Source organism: Hypanus sabinus, chromosome 16, assembly GCF_030144855.1.
Source record: "Hypanus sabinus isolate sHypSab1 chromosome 16, sHypSab1.hap1, whole genome shotgun sequence".
In the NCBI taxonomy this organism is placed as follows: domain Eukaryota; kingdom Metazoa; phylum Chordata; class Chondrichthyes; order Myliobatiformes; family Dasyatidae; genus Hypanus; species Hypanus sabinus.
This window is the reverse complement of record NC_082721.1, coordinates 12014422-12029327: the sequence shown is the minus strand read 5'-3', so window position 1 is coordinate 12029327 and position 14906 is coordinate 12014422.

Below are 14906 nucleotides of genomic sequence, written 5' to 3'. Positions count from 1 at the left end.
TCCAGGAGTTTTCTGATTCAGTTATACCTGGAAGGCGATAGATAATGAGAGCTAAAAATACCTATGGATGCCGTCAGCAGTGACCAGGGTCATAACTATAGTAGTGATTTTGTCAATATTTCAGATACCCTAATAGAAAGGATTCAAGTGTCTACAGCAGTTAGATGAGTCAGCTCATATACTGATGCTCTTGTTGACACACAGTTGTCATAGCTGCAGCACTACAGCAGACAAGCAGATTATCACGGAAAATAATATATAAAACAGAACAAATTCAAAAGGAACAGAAGTACTGAAGTTATGAAGTGCAGTGCAGAAGTAGTGCCTGTAGCTTTGCACTGTTCATGTTTTAACTTGTGCTGTAAAACGCTAAATGTCAATCTTCTGGAATATATTTTATTTGTTAATTTATTTGTGCTAATAGTACTTTATATGTTATATGTGGGCGTTGTGCATCTTGGTCCCAAGGCATGTTGATTCATTTGGTGGTTGAATGACCATAAACTTAAACTTGAACTTGAGGAAACAGTAATCTGTGGAGTTTCTGAAGGAAGTACAGAACCCAGGGAACAGGGTGAATGTGGAGATGAAGCACGAAGAGGAGGGAATAACTGAAAGTAAATTTATTGTCAAAGTATGTATATGTCAGCATATAGTATACTTGAGGGACATTTTTTTGCAGGAATTCACAGAAAAATAAAGAAAAGCTCTACATAAACACTTCCAAGAGAAGCACAACCTTGTCATAGGGTTTGAAGGATTGCGTGCCTCAATGACCCAGAGAGCTGTGCTGACTGGAGTCAGGGCTTTATGCTTCGGCTCCTGGTAGGGTCACCCATGCCAAACAGGTCAAAGGGTAGAGGCCAACAACCCTGACTGTAGAAACAGCAATGAAGAATCCTTCTACATCTGAGTGTGAAAGTATTCCTGACTCTCCACTTGGGACTTGCATGGCTGAAAATAGAGAAAACCGACCTAATGACACGATGAAGGAAGTCCTGAACGCTGTCAGAGATGGTGACCTTCATTGGTGCCCTAAACGCTAGCAGCGTTACGAACAGTAAGTACTTAAGTGTTCACAAGCAAAGGCTAACAAGCAACCAAAGCGCAAAGGAAGACAAACTATGCAAATGAACAAATAATATAAGAACATGGAAGACAGGTCAAGCACAGGAATGGGGGAAACAAGAAATTGGACGTGCAAGTTAGGCTCAAGTGACAAAGAAATCCGCAGATGCTGGAAATTCCCGACAAAGGGTCTCAGCCTGAAACGTCGACTGTGCTTCACCCTATAGATGCTTCCTGGCCTGCTGTGTTCCACCAGCATTTTGTGTGTGTTGTATGCAAGTTAGGCTACAAGACTGATGAGGAAATAGCTGATTCATCAGAGAGTGAGTTGAGTGTGGGGATGGTGTGTGTCAGCTGGCCAGTTATTGGCACCTCCAAAGGGAATTTTGAGAGTGTTCTCAGCTTAGAATGTCAGTGGGTTGGTGAGTTCAGTGGTGTCAATGACAGGGGTCTGTAGGTGAGCTAAGAGCAGGGAATCAATGTCAGGGATAAAAAGTGGCCAACATAGGTTTGGGGCCAAGGCAAGTGGAGAGATGGGTCTCGGTGATTTGGTAGGGTCAATTGTCGGGTGTCAATGCATCACCATGGGTGCAGAATGGGCATATGGGTGGCACAGGATAGGTAGCGAGCAACGTGACTTATCTAGGCACAGCGGTTTTATCTTGCTAGTTCTCATCTTATACTAGTTGTTTCTTTGGACATCATAGCCAGAAGCTCTTGATTGAATTTCTGGAGTGAATCAGTGAAGAAGAAGAAATGGTCATTATCACCTTTCAGTCCAGGTAAGGTCCACTCAATTTCAGCAGAGTCGCTCAGCTCTCTATCAGGAGCTAGACAGCTTAGTGACATGGTGTCAAGGCAGCAACCTAACTAACCCTCAATATCCAACAAAAGATCTGGCCCTTGACTTCAGAAGAGGGCAGGGGCAGGGCACATGCTCCTGTCTACATCAACAGTGTAATGGTTGAGAGGTTTGAGAGCTTCATGTTCCTAGAGATGAACATTATGAGTCTTCTGTTCTAGTCCAACCACGTTGATGTCACGGACAAGAATGCTCACCAACTTCCTCAGGAGGCTAAAGAAATTTGGCATGCCCCCATTCAACCTCACCAATTTTACAAATGCACCACAAAAAAACATTCTGTCCGGAATGCTTTCTATGGTAACTGGTATGGCAACTACTCTCCACGTGACTGCAAAAGACTGCAGTTGTAGAAACAGCACAGCACATTATGGACACCAGCCTCCCCTCTACGGACTCTGTCTACACTTCTCATTGCCTCAGTAAAGCAGCCAGCATAATCAAAGACCCCACTGACATCAGACATTCTCTCTACCCCACTCTCTCATCAAGCAGAAGATACAAAAGCCAATGAGCAGGTACCAGCAGGCCCACCAGGATAGACAGCTTCCATCCCACAGTTATCAGACCCTCGAACGGACTTCTCATATGATGAGATGGACTACTGACTTCACAACCTAGCTTGTTATGAACTTGTACTTTAGTGTTCACCTGTACATCCTCCGTAGCTTTTACATACACAGCGTTATATATAGCTAGCTTAACTTCAGTGGTAGGAAAGATGCTAAAATATTTTTCTTCATTGAGATAAAGCATGGAATAGGCCCTTCGAACCATGCCATCCAGCAATCCCCTGATTTAATCCTAGCCTAATCATAGGGCAATTTACGATGACCAGTTAACCTACTAACCAGTATGTCTTTGGAAATCGGAGGAAACCCATGTGCTCACTGGGAGAAAGTACAATCTCCTTACAGGCAGTGAAGGGAATTGAACCCAGATCGCTGGTACAGTAAAGCACTGTGCTAACCACTACGTTACCCTGCTGCCCTAATTCTCTGAAAGATGGAATTTCTAAAATGGGTACAAACTCCTTACAGGCAATGGCAGGAATTGCGGGTACCATAAAGAGCTGTGCTAATGACTGCACTACCATGCCGCCCCGAGTAATATCAAGTAATAAAAAAAACAATTCTTATAAAGGAATAAAAATAAAAAATGCTGGAGTACAGATCTGGCAATATGTGTGCAGAGAGAAGCAGAATTTATGGTTATTTAACTAATTTTAAGGAATTAAAAGGAATGGAGAAAAAGATTGGATTTCAATTAAGTTTTGTGAGCTGACAACAACATACAACAAAGTTCAATTTCGTCAGTACCAGGTTCCCAGACTCACTGGGAGGTGAGTCTCCAACAGTGGTCATACGCAGGTACAGATACAACTATACTTGGACCAGAAGACAGTGGTTCACCAACAGACAATAGTGTTGACCTAATAGTGCATTTGCTATAAGGATCACGTAATCTATTGTTACCTTATCATTACTGCACAGAAAAACAATAATACATCTGCAACACACTCAAAGTGCTGGAGGAACTCAGCAAGCCAGGCAGCATCGTTGGAAAAGTGTACAGTCGACATTTCAGGCCACAACCCGTCATACAAAATACATCAGAATCAAGTTTATTATCACCGGCATGTGACGTGAAATTTGTTAATCTAGCAGCAGTAGTTCAATGCAATACATAAAACAGAAGAAAAAATAAAATAATAATAATAATAAATTAGTAAATCTTATTCAGTATACTTTATACAGTGGGTGTATATTAAATAGATTAAAAATTGTGCAAAAAAAGCAGAAAATACTATATTTTTTTTAAAAAGTGAGGCACTGTTTGAGGGTTCACTGTTTATTTAGGAATCGGTTGATAGAGGGGAAGTACATCTGCATTTCACTCCACTGGGTTTAAGACAGACAGCAATCATGTCAAAATTGTGCATTAATATCCAAAACTAAAAGACAAAGATATTTTTGCATGCATCTTCATTTGGCAGTTCAATGTCAGACTTTCCAAACCAGTGGCTAAGTTTTCAAAAACAGGAAAATCAGTTTGGAATGTGGCTTTAAACAGAAACTGCTGGAGATACTCACGTTTCTAGGACCTGAAACGTTAACTGTGTTTCTCTTCCCGCAGATACTGCCCAACCTTCTGAGCGTTCCCAGCGTTTTCTGTTTTTATTTCAATTTTCCAGCTTCTGCAGTATTTAACACCTTATTTCCTAAAGAAACTTCTATTTGCAAACTCCAAAGATTAAAAAGACCAATCTAACATTGATGTCTGCTGAAACTTGTCCCCATAGCCAACTACTACTTTTGACTTCTAATACAATTTTTTTTAAACATTTATTTTAGTGATACAACAGATTAGGCCCTTCCAGCCATGACTCCCCAGCAACCTCCAACAAACCCAATTATCCCTAACCTAATCACAGGTTAATTTATAACAAGCAATTAACCTACCCAGTTCATCTTTGGAATGTGGGTGAAAACCAGAGGATCCGGAGAAAACCAAACATTCCACTTGGAAAATGTACAGAGACTCCTTACAGAGCGGTACCAGAATTGAACTCCAAACTCCCCAAGCTGTAAAATGTCACGCTAATCACCATGCTACCGTGGTCCCCATTGCACACCCCATCATTCACAATTACAAACAGGAGGAAATAGGCAGATGCTGGAACTCCAAGCAACACACACAAAATGCCGGAGCAGGCCAGGCAGCATCCATGGAAAAGAGTATACAATCGACGTCACGGGCTGAGTCCCTTCAGCAGGACTGCTCCTTTCAACTGACTTCTTTTTCCCAAACTTGTCCCCTCTCCTGGTCACACCTATCTTTCCTTTCATTGTGACCTCAGTCTCCTGAATGCACCCCTTTTCCTGGTCGCCCCTACCCCAAATATACACTCAGTGGCCACTTTATTAATTCATTCCTGGATTTAAAGTGGCCACTGAGTCTCCTGCTGCTGTAGCCCATTTAAGGTTCAACATGTTGTGCATTCAGAGATGCTCGTCTGCACATTACTGTTGTAAACCATGGTTATTTACTATCACCTTCCTGTCAATTTGAACTAGTCCGGCCATTGTCCACCGACTCCCTCTCATTAAAAAGGTTTTTTCACACATAGAACCAATGCTGACCGTATGTGATTTTTTTTTTTTTTGCTCCATTCTCTGTAAACACTGGAAACTGTTATGCATGAAAATCCCAGGCAATCAGCAGTTTCTGAGATACTCTTGCCACCCCATCTGGCACCAACAGTTATTCCACAGTCAACATCACTGAGATTGCATTTCTTTCCCATTCTGTATGGTCTGAACAAGAACTGAACCTCTTGGCCATGCTTTAATGCACTGAGTTGCTATCACATGATTAGCTGATTTGATATCTGCATTACCGAGCAGGTGTACCGGTTCACCTATTACAGTGGCCACTGAGTGCATATGTGTAAGACGGCTCTGTTGCAGTGACTAAAGCTTCTGAACCTCTTGCCCATGTCTTCATGCTATGATGCACTGAGTTGCTGCCACATGATTGGTTGATTAGGTATCTATATTAACGAGCAGGTGTCCAGCTGTACCTAATAAAGTGGCCACTGAGTGTACTCCCAGTTTCCTGACCATGTCCCTGTTTCCCAGTCACCACTTCCTCTCCCATCATTCCTTAAAATTGCATTTTGAATTTTGGACTAGCCAGAAGAATAATCTAGTAACATTTTAACAAGTTTAAAGTGAAAATTTTGGATAATCTCTGTAACTGTGCCCACCTCTTCATTGTCCTTTCAAACTAAAATGAATCTCTTATCATGTTAAGCCTTTCTGCAGATAAGCCACAATGATTCCCAGCAGTATCATTGCCAGGATTTTATAAAAAGAAAGAAAGACAATTTTTTATTTGTCTCTTGAAGAGCAGTAGCAATTTTCAAATCCACTCAAAGACTTATATGGCCTTCACAACAATTCATTTATTGTGACACTGTTTAAAAACTGAGGAGGTGGAGAAGTTAAAATTGGTTTGTGTGGGTGCAGTGACATCATTAAATAGTGATGTCACCTTGGCTTGCATCAGTGTTCTGTGACTAGCAAGCGAAGTCTTAATCCTTCTTCATAATAATGTAGTGGGAGCATTACTGTTGATTCAACCATGAACTCTAAATTGTAACAAATGCAGATTATGTACAGAGTGAAACAATATATGTTGAACTTTGATATAAATAGATTAATAAATGAATATATTTACCTCGAGGAGAAATTCAAATAGATGCAAAGAGTAAGTTATTGGCATCAACAGATGCCAAAGGCATTTCTATCTCATATGCAGAAGTGAAATTGTGTATGTACAATATTTCATTTGTTGAAAGATATATAGGCTTTACATTAAATAGAGTGCATGTATATTAAATCTTTTTTTATTGAGGAATGAAGATGATTTCACTTTGATTAGTTTAGACACGACGTAATTCTAAAACATCCTTGCTTTGAATTCCTGAACAGAAGCAAATCTGTTTCACAATCTGAACAGCAAAAGCAATTACAGTAGATCAGGTACAATGGCTCTGCACCCCATTTTCCTTTGAAGGGGGCAATGACTTCAGCTCCCTTCTGGACAGGACTAACATCAAGTGCTGTTGTGGTCCTAATGAGAATCGATCAGGTGAACCTCCTAAGGAACAGACTGCCTCTCCATTCAAATCTACTACCATCAGCTCCCTCTAAGAACATTCCTTGATCTCCGAGATTTTGAAACATTTACCCAAAACCCATTCTATCTACACCCAATGGCCACTTTATTAGGTATATCTATACACCTTCTGACCCTGCTTCTGTTCTGTAGTACTCTATGACTCTTAGAAGACACTTCAACATTTACCATGTCAACATATAATAGAAGTTTCAATAGGTACTTGGATGGGAGGCTATGGAAGGCTATGGTCTGGGTGCATGTAGGGACTAGGCAGAAGACCAGTTCAGCATGGACTAATAGACCTGTTTCAGTGTTGCAGTACAGTATAACTCTATAAAGACACCACAACATTTTCCATGTCAACATATCATAGAACTATCATGGCACATGGATGGGAGGCTATGGAAGGCTATGGTCCCAATGCAGGTAGATGGGATGAGGCAGAAGACCAGATTGGCACCTGTAACTGTGCTGTAGTACTCCATGACTCTATGAAGACATCTTGACATCTACCCTATCAAACTTCCCTAGCACCTTATACTTAAATAAGGTCACCCCTCCTTTTTGTACACTTCATGCATTGATTCTCTTAACATCTGAAAGCCAGTAGTTAAAGTCATTGCTTTGGAACTGTTTAGCAGATGTCTTTTGGTGGAAGTGAATGGATGCATATTGTCATAACTCCACGACTGCCCAAGTTATGAACCTGAGAAAGTCTGAAGATGCTGGAAATCAGAGCCACACACACAAAATGCTGGGGGATCTTAGCAGGTCAGGGAGCATCTATGGAAATGAATAAACAGTCAACATTTCAGGTCAAGACCCTTCTTCAGGACTGGAAAGGAAGTGGGGGAAGATGCCATAATAAAATGGTGGGGGGTGGGGGAGGAGGATAGCTAGAAGGTGATAGGTGAAGCCAGGTTGGTAGGAAAGATAAAGGGCTGGAGAGGAAGGAATCAGAGAGGAGAGAATAGTGGACAGTAGGAGAAAGAGAAGCAGGAGGGGACCCAAGTGAGCTGATAGGTAGGTGAGAAGAGGTAAGAGGCCGGAGTGGGGAAAAGAAGAGGGGAGGGGGAAGGGAATTTTTTTTACCGGAAGGAGAAATCGATATTCATGCCATCAGGATGAAAGGCTACTCAGATGGAATATAAAGTGTTGCTTCTCTACCGAGGGCGGCTTCATCTTGGCACAAGAGGAGGCCTTGGACTGACATGTCAGAATGGGAATTAAAGTGCCTAACTGCCAGGATGTTCCGCTTTGTGCAGACAAAGTGAAGTTACTCAACAAAGGAGTCCCCCAATCCATGACGGGACTCACCAGTGTAGAGCAGGCCACGTCGGGGAGCACTGGGCACAATAGACAACTGCAGCAGATTTGTAGGTGAAGTTTTGCCTCACCTGGAAGGACTGTTTATGCCCCTGAATGGAGATGAGAGAGGAGGTGAATGGGCAGGTGTAGAACTTTGGCTACTTGCAGGAATAAGTGCTGGAAGGGAGATTAATGGGGAGGGATGAATGGACAATGGAATTGTTCAGAAAAGTGGTGGGGGGAGAAATGGGTAAAAATATGTTTGGTTGTAAGATCCCTTTGGAGATGGCAGAAGTTGTGGAGGATGATATATTAGATGCGGAGGCTCATGGGGTGGTAGGTAAGGACAAGAGGAACTCTATCACTGTTAAGGTGGCGGGAAGATGGGGTGAGAGTTTGTTGGGGAAATGACCAGATGCAGATGAGAGCCGCATCAGTGGTGGAGGAAGGAAAACCCCAATCTTTGAAGGAGGAGGACATCTCTGATGTCCTGGAAAGGAAAACAGCATCAGGAATGGAAGGAGATGAAGGAACTGAGAAAAGGGAAATAGCATTTTTACAGGAGACAGGGTGGGAAGATGTTTCCTCAAGATAACTGTTGGGATCGATAGGTTTATAAAAGAAGTCGGTCGATAGTTGATTTCCAGAGATGGAGACAAGCTGATCAAGTACAGAGGGGGAAGAGTGAGAAATGGATCAGTGAATTTAAAGGCAGGGGAAAAGTTAGAGGAAACATTATTGTTGTGTGAGTTACATCTCTGTCAAATACTCTACAAGTCTCCTCACACACCTTCCCCACTCATCTTCTTTCCCCCTCACCTGCCTTCTCCTATCACCTGCCAGCTTATACTCCTTCCCTTCTCCTCCCTACCCTCTTCATCCTGGCTTTTTACCCCACTCCCCCTTCTTTTCCCTACCAGATGAAGTGTCTTGGCCCACAATGTCAACAGTTCATTCCTCTCCATATATTCTGCCTGACCTGCTGAGTTCCTCCAACATTTTTGGAGGTGTTTTGTCTCTTCTAGGCTCTGCAGTGAACTCCGTCCCTTCCTGGTACATGATAATGGTACTCACCCAATGGTCTCTGTTTTTGTTTGAAACCGTATCTCAGTCCATGAACTCTGGAGTGAGGGGAGTTCTCTTCTACTGAGCTTCTAACCTCTCCTGTGAGATCACACATCTCTGACACTGAGAAAATAATGAATGAAGGAGCACTGCTCTTGTAAAGGCATTACAAGGATAGTTGAATGGGCAGTGAGTAATTAAATGTTTGTTGCAGTACTACAAAACACTGGGTTTGAAGAGGAAGTATATTGTAATTGTTACCACAGCTATAATTCTGTTTCCTCCACTCTACCTATCCATTCCAAGGACATGCAAGTTTGATTATTTGCTGCCTATTCTTTTCCTTTCTGATATGAGCTCAGATGTAGGGGACCCCTAAAAGTCATTTAGGATAGATAGATTGATACTTTATTGATCCCAAAGGAAATTAGTGTCGCAGTAGATTTACAATTACACAGATATAAATATTAGAAGTAGAAAGAATAAAAAATAAGTTACCACAAACTGTCTAACAGGAGGGAGTGTCATCACTTACCCAGCTATAGATTGACTCATTATCGAGCCTAATGGCCGCATTAGGGTAAGAATGACCTCATATGGCATTCTTTGGAATGGTGCAGTTGTCTTAGTCTATTGCTAAAGGTGCTCCTCTGTTCAGCCAAGGTGGCATGCAGAGGGTGAGAAATATTGTCCAGAATTTACCGTAGGGTTCTTTGTTCTTCCACAGCCTCCGGTGTGTTCAGTTTGACTCCTATACAAATCCAGCATTTCTAATTAGTTTATTGGACCTGTTGGCATCACTCATGTTGATGCCATTGTCCCAGCACACCACCACATAGAAGATTGTACTGGTGACAACAGACTGGTAGAACATGTGAAGGAGAGGCCTGCACATTCCAAAGGACCTCAGTCTCCTCAGGAAGTAGTGGAGACATTGGGCCTTCTTGTACACAGCCTCTGTGTTAGAGCTCCACTCAAGTCTGTCATCCAGGTGCACCCCCAGCTACCTGTAGGTCCTCACCACATCCATGTCCTCACCATCAATCATAACAGGGAGCAGTGCAGGCTGAGTCTTCCTAAAGTCAGTTCACATGTGTAATTGTAGCTTTTGTTAAAACAAGTTGAATTTTAAATAATCAAAGATTCTTGAAATCCACAGTAACACAGACAAAATGCTTGGGGAACTTCTCTGGATTGGTTGGCTATCCATACTCCAAGTTGGAGGATAACTGCCAGGGGAGGTCGTGGAACCACTATGTTTAAGAGCCAGTTCAGCAGCACTTGATAGGCAAAGTGTCTAACGATATGAACCTAATACAGGAAAATGGGTTTAGTGTTAATGAGCATGGATGGGTTTGTGCTTTTTTTATGCTGGAAGAACTCAGCGAGTTGGACAGCACCTATGGAGAGCAATAAATAGTCAATATTTCAGGCCACTACCCTTCATCAAGATGACAAAGGAAGGGGGAAGAAGCAAGGATAAGAAGTCGAGGAAAGGGGGAGGAGGGGTACAAGCTGGTAGGTGATAGGTGAAACCAGGTGGGTGAATGGGGGAGGAGGTAATGAAGTGAAATGCTGAGAGGTGATAGATAAAAAGGGTAAAGGGCTGAAGGAGAAGGAATCTGACAGGAGAGTAAAGTGTCCGGTGGGAGAAATGAAAGGGGGGGGGGTCCCCAATGACAGGTGATGGGCAGGCAAGAAAGGGTAAAATGGGATCCTGAATGGGGAATGGGAAAGGTGGTTGGAGGAGAATTTACCAGAAGTTGGGAAAACCAATGTTCACACCTCAGCTTGGAGACTACCCAGACCGAATACTCCAACTTAGTGACAAATTAGGAAATGTTAATATTGAGAAAGGTATGAGTACTTGTGCACACTTCCCTACAGGAAAGAAGTCGAAAGTGTGTTAGACCACAAGCAGAATTAGGTAATTTGGCCCCTTGAATCTGCTCTGCCATTCAATGGTGTCTGAGTTTTTTTTAAAACCCCATTCTCCTTGTATCTTGGCCCCTTTATCAATCAAGAGTCTATCAATCTTTGCCCCAGGGAGCTGGGCCGTTCTCCCCGTGGGTTCTGCCAAGTGCCCCAGTTTGCTCCCACATGCCACAACAAGCTCAATGGGAGTAATGGGGCGGCGCGGGCTCGTCCAGCCGGAGGCTGTATCTCTAAATAAACACACCTTGTGACTCCTCAGCCCTCTGTGGCAATGATTTCCAACAGATTCCGCCAGGTTTCTCACCAGCGTTGCTACTGATAACGTTCGGGGAAAGTCTGCCCTTACAGACCTTCAACCGACGTTATCTTCAACCACCAGTTCCGTTAAACGCACAGATTACCCAATTTAAAGACGAGCTGAAACTTAGCGGGATTTGAAAGCACACGCTGATTTTGTTTTTATTTTGACTGCAACATGATTCAGTTATTTTCTCCGGCAGAATTGGGATAAGCTTTGTCCCCCCCGGTCTGTGCAGACATCTTGCTGATACTGATTGCCGCCAGAGTCCGGAATTCCACCGAACACAAGATTCCACAAAAGGCGAAGTTGCTAAATTTTACCTTGTGTTTTTTTTTCTTGTACGTATCAAGCATCCTCCCGGGATCTCTATTTAATGAAGGTGTGGGTGGCGCTCAGAGGAGGCGCTGAGTCATGGGCTGGCAGGGAGGTGTGGGTGAATCCATTTATCCGCGGCTCCACACTGTTAACCATGAAGAGCTCCATGTAAGAACAGACCGGACTTCCGTGCCCCGAGTAATACCCCCTCCCACCCCAAGGAGCTGCTTCCATCGCCGTGAAACAACACCCACCTTTTCCATTCCTCTCCTCGCTCGGCAGTGAGACCCTTCGCGGCTGTGATTTTGCATGTTGGGGTGCTTAATCTGCACAGGTTCGCGAACTAATGGGGGGAGGACATCGTATTCGCCACCCAACCCGCTTGATCACCCCTACGCCGCAGTCCTCCGCACCCCCGCTTCACGCAGAGTGGGCAACCCTCGTTCATCACGATACCCAGTGGCGTTTCACCAGGCACACGTGACCCCGAATTTATGTCGAGAGCAGGCGAATATCAGGAATCTAAAGGGGAAAAAAAAAACGCAACTGGATCCACAGGTCCTGACTGGAGCACCTCCACACCCCCAATGAACCATTAATCATACTCTGAAAATCAGACCCGGGTTTATTCGCTCGGACATAGCAGGGCCGCGCTCAGGCACAGGCTGAAGGGACTTGGCCACTGCTCGGCCAGAAGTGAGGAGCAGATCAGAGGGAAGATGACCTTCCTGCCTTCTTCTCATTCCCAGGCTTCCTTCCTTTATTCCACAGACCTCTGACCTCTCCTGTCAGATTCCTTCTTCAGCCCATGGTCACCTCTCCCGGATTGTCACATTATTCCATTTTCTCCCCTCTTTCACCTTCTCAAGCTGACCCCTGCCAATGCCTTCTCCTCAGCCCCCTCCCTCCCTTATTTTGGATTGTACCCTCTTCATTTCCAGCCCCGATGAAGGGCCTAGGGCTGAAATGTTGAATGATGGTGCCCGACCTGCTGAGTTCCTCCAGCATTTGGTGTGTGTTGATCCAGATTTTCTCTTGTCCATGTATGTGACAACACTACCTCAATATTCCTCTTTTGCACCCTTTATTATGACCTATAGTAATTTGATATGTATTGCACTATATTACTGCCACACATCAGCAAATGTCACAACATATGTCTGTGATTCTAATTAGTTACCAGAGTGCTGATAAGTAGAACATTTCCCGGTTCAGTGAAGTACTGCTGACCATCCTGCGGAAAGTAACTTACATTAATTTATCCCATATAATTTATTTACTTATATCCTCCACTCACTGTATATTCTGGGACACATCCTGATTTTATTTTAAGTTGCTATAGTTTCAGTTTCCATTGCTCACGAGAGTCATAAAACCATATGATATAGGAGCAGAGTTAGGCCATTTGGCCCATTGAGTCTGCTCCACCATTTTATCATGGCTGATCCATTTTCCTTACTTGCCCCAATCTCCCCGTATCCCTTCATGCCCTGACCAATCAAGAATCTAGTAACCTCCGCCTTTAATGTACCCAATGAGTTGGCCTCCACAGCTGCCTGAGGCAACAAATTCCACAGATTCACCACTCTCTGGCTAAGGAAATTCCCCTTTGTCTCTGTTCTAAAATGGACATTCCTCTATTCTGAGGCTGTGTCCTCTTGTCTTAGACTCTCCCATCATAGGAAACATACTCTCCACATCCACTCTTATCAACATTCAATAGGGTTCAATCAGGTCACCCTGTCATTCTTCTGAGTTCCAGTGAAAACAGGCCCAGAGCCATCAAACACTATTCATATGACATGCATTTCAATCCCAGAATATTTTTGTGAGTCCTACAGCATAAAAACAAGCCCTTTGGCCCAAGTAGTCCTGCCAACATGGTCTCTGACTTATCCCACCTTGTAGTAGTGCAATCATTCAAGTCGAGTCCAATGTTGCCCTAGAGCAGTGGTTCCCAACCTCTTTTATGCAATGGGCCAATGCTAGTAAGCAAGGGGTCTGTGGACCTCAGGTTGGGAACCCCAGTCCTAGGACGATGTCATCGTTATGTAAGGTTGGGTTCCCTTAATGGAGAATGCCTGCTCGTGATGTTGTTTAACGTGGTGAGGCTGATGATGTGCAGCCACCTCAAGGTCCTTGGCAGATCGAGGTCAGGATGGGAAGCAAGACAACCGGGGACCCTTCACTGCTACAGCCTTCCTCCGCCTTTACTGCTGTTGTGATGTGCCATCACTTCTGCCAGCTCTACTGTAGAGCTTTTGGTTGAATGGCTCTTTGGAACCTCCCAATTGACCCCCGCACCAGGAGCTAAGCGGCAGGTGGCTAAACTTCGGACAGCATCAATTCCAGGATCTCAGGTACTCACAAGTCTCACCACCATGACAAAGTAATGATCGCCAAAGTAGCTCCAACTACTTGTACCCGGACCATAGTCCCCTGTACCCACGTACCTATCCAATCTTCCCTTAAATGTTACATTCATTGTTTTGTGAATAATTAGATTTGAATAAAAGTAGACTGCTGTGAACTGATACCATTTCCCTGAAGTACTGGGCCAAATCAGACTGGATCCAGCATATCTGTGATCCCTGCCCGCCTGCACATATTTGGACTGGACTCAGAAAGCTAATCGAGCAGATGGACTTCACTTGCGCAGTGACTGGCAAGCCCTGAGAGATGAGTAAGGCCCAGGTAGCACATTGGTAAGTCTCTGTGCCCAGAAAACTTCACCAACTTTCAGATGTGTGGCACAGCACTTTCAAGGACTCAATAACTCATGTTCTTTATTGTTGTTATTAGCACAGTTTGCCTTCTGTTGCACATTGGTTGTTTGTCAGTCTTTGTTTATGTTTAGATTTTACTAAATTCTATTGTATTTTTTTATTCTCCTGTAAACGCCTGCAAGAAAATAAATCTCAAGATAGCATATGAACGTACTTTGATAATAAATTTATTTTGATGTTGACTTTGATAGAAGCATAATGTTACAACACCAGTTACCAGTGACGGGCCTACTCTGCACTGTATCTCAATCAATCAATCAATGTGATTGATGCATTTGCATCTGCTACTTAGCAGTTCCAGAAGTATGTGTAAACCAAGGATTTCCTTGCAGGTTTGCAGTTCAATGCCAGTGTTCTCCTTCACAATTGAAAGGAAGAGTGGATGTGGAGAGGGTGTTTCCAATAGTGTGAGAGTTTAGGGACCAGAGAGCATCAGAATACAAGGATATCCCTTTAGAAAAAAGGTGAGAAGGAATTTCTTTAGCCAGAGAGTGATGATTAAGGACCCCATCACCCAGATCATGCTTTGTTCTCATTGCTACCATTAGGAAGGGCGTACAGAAGCGTGAAGGCACACACT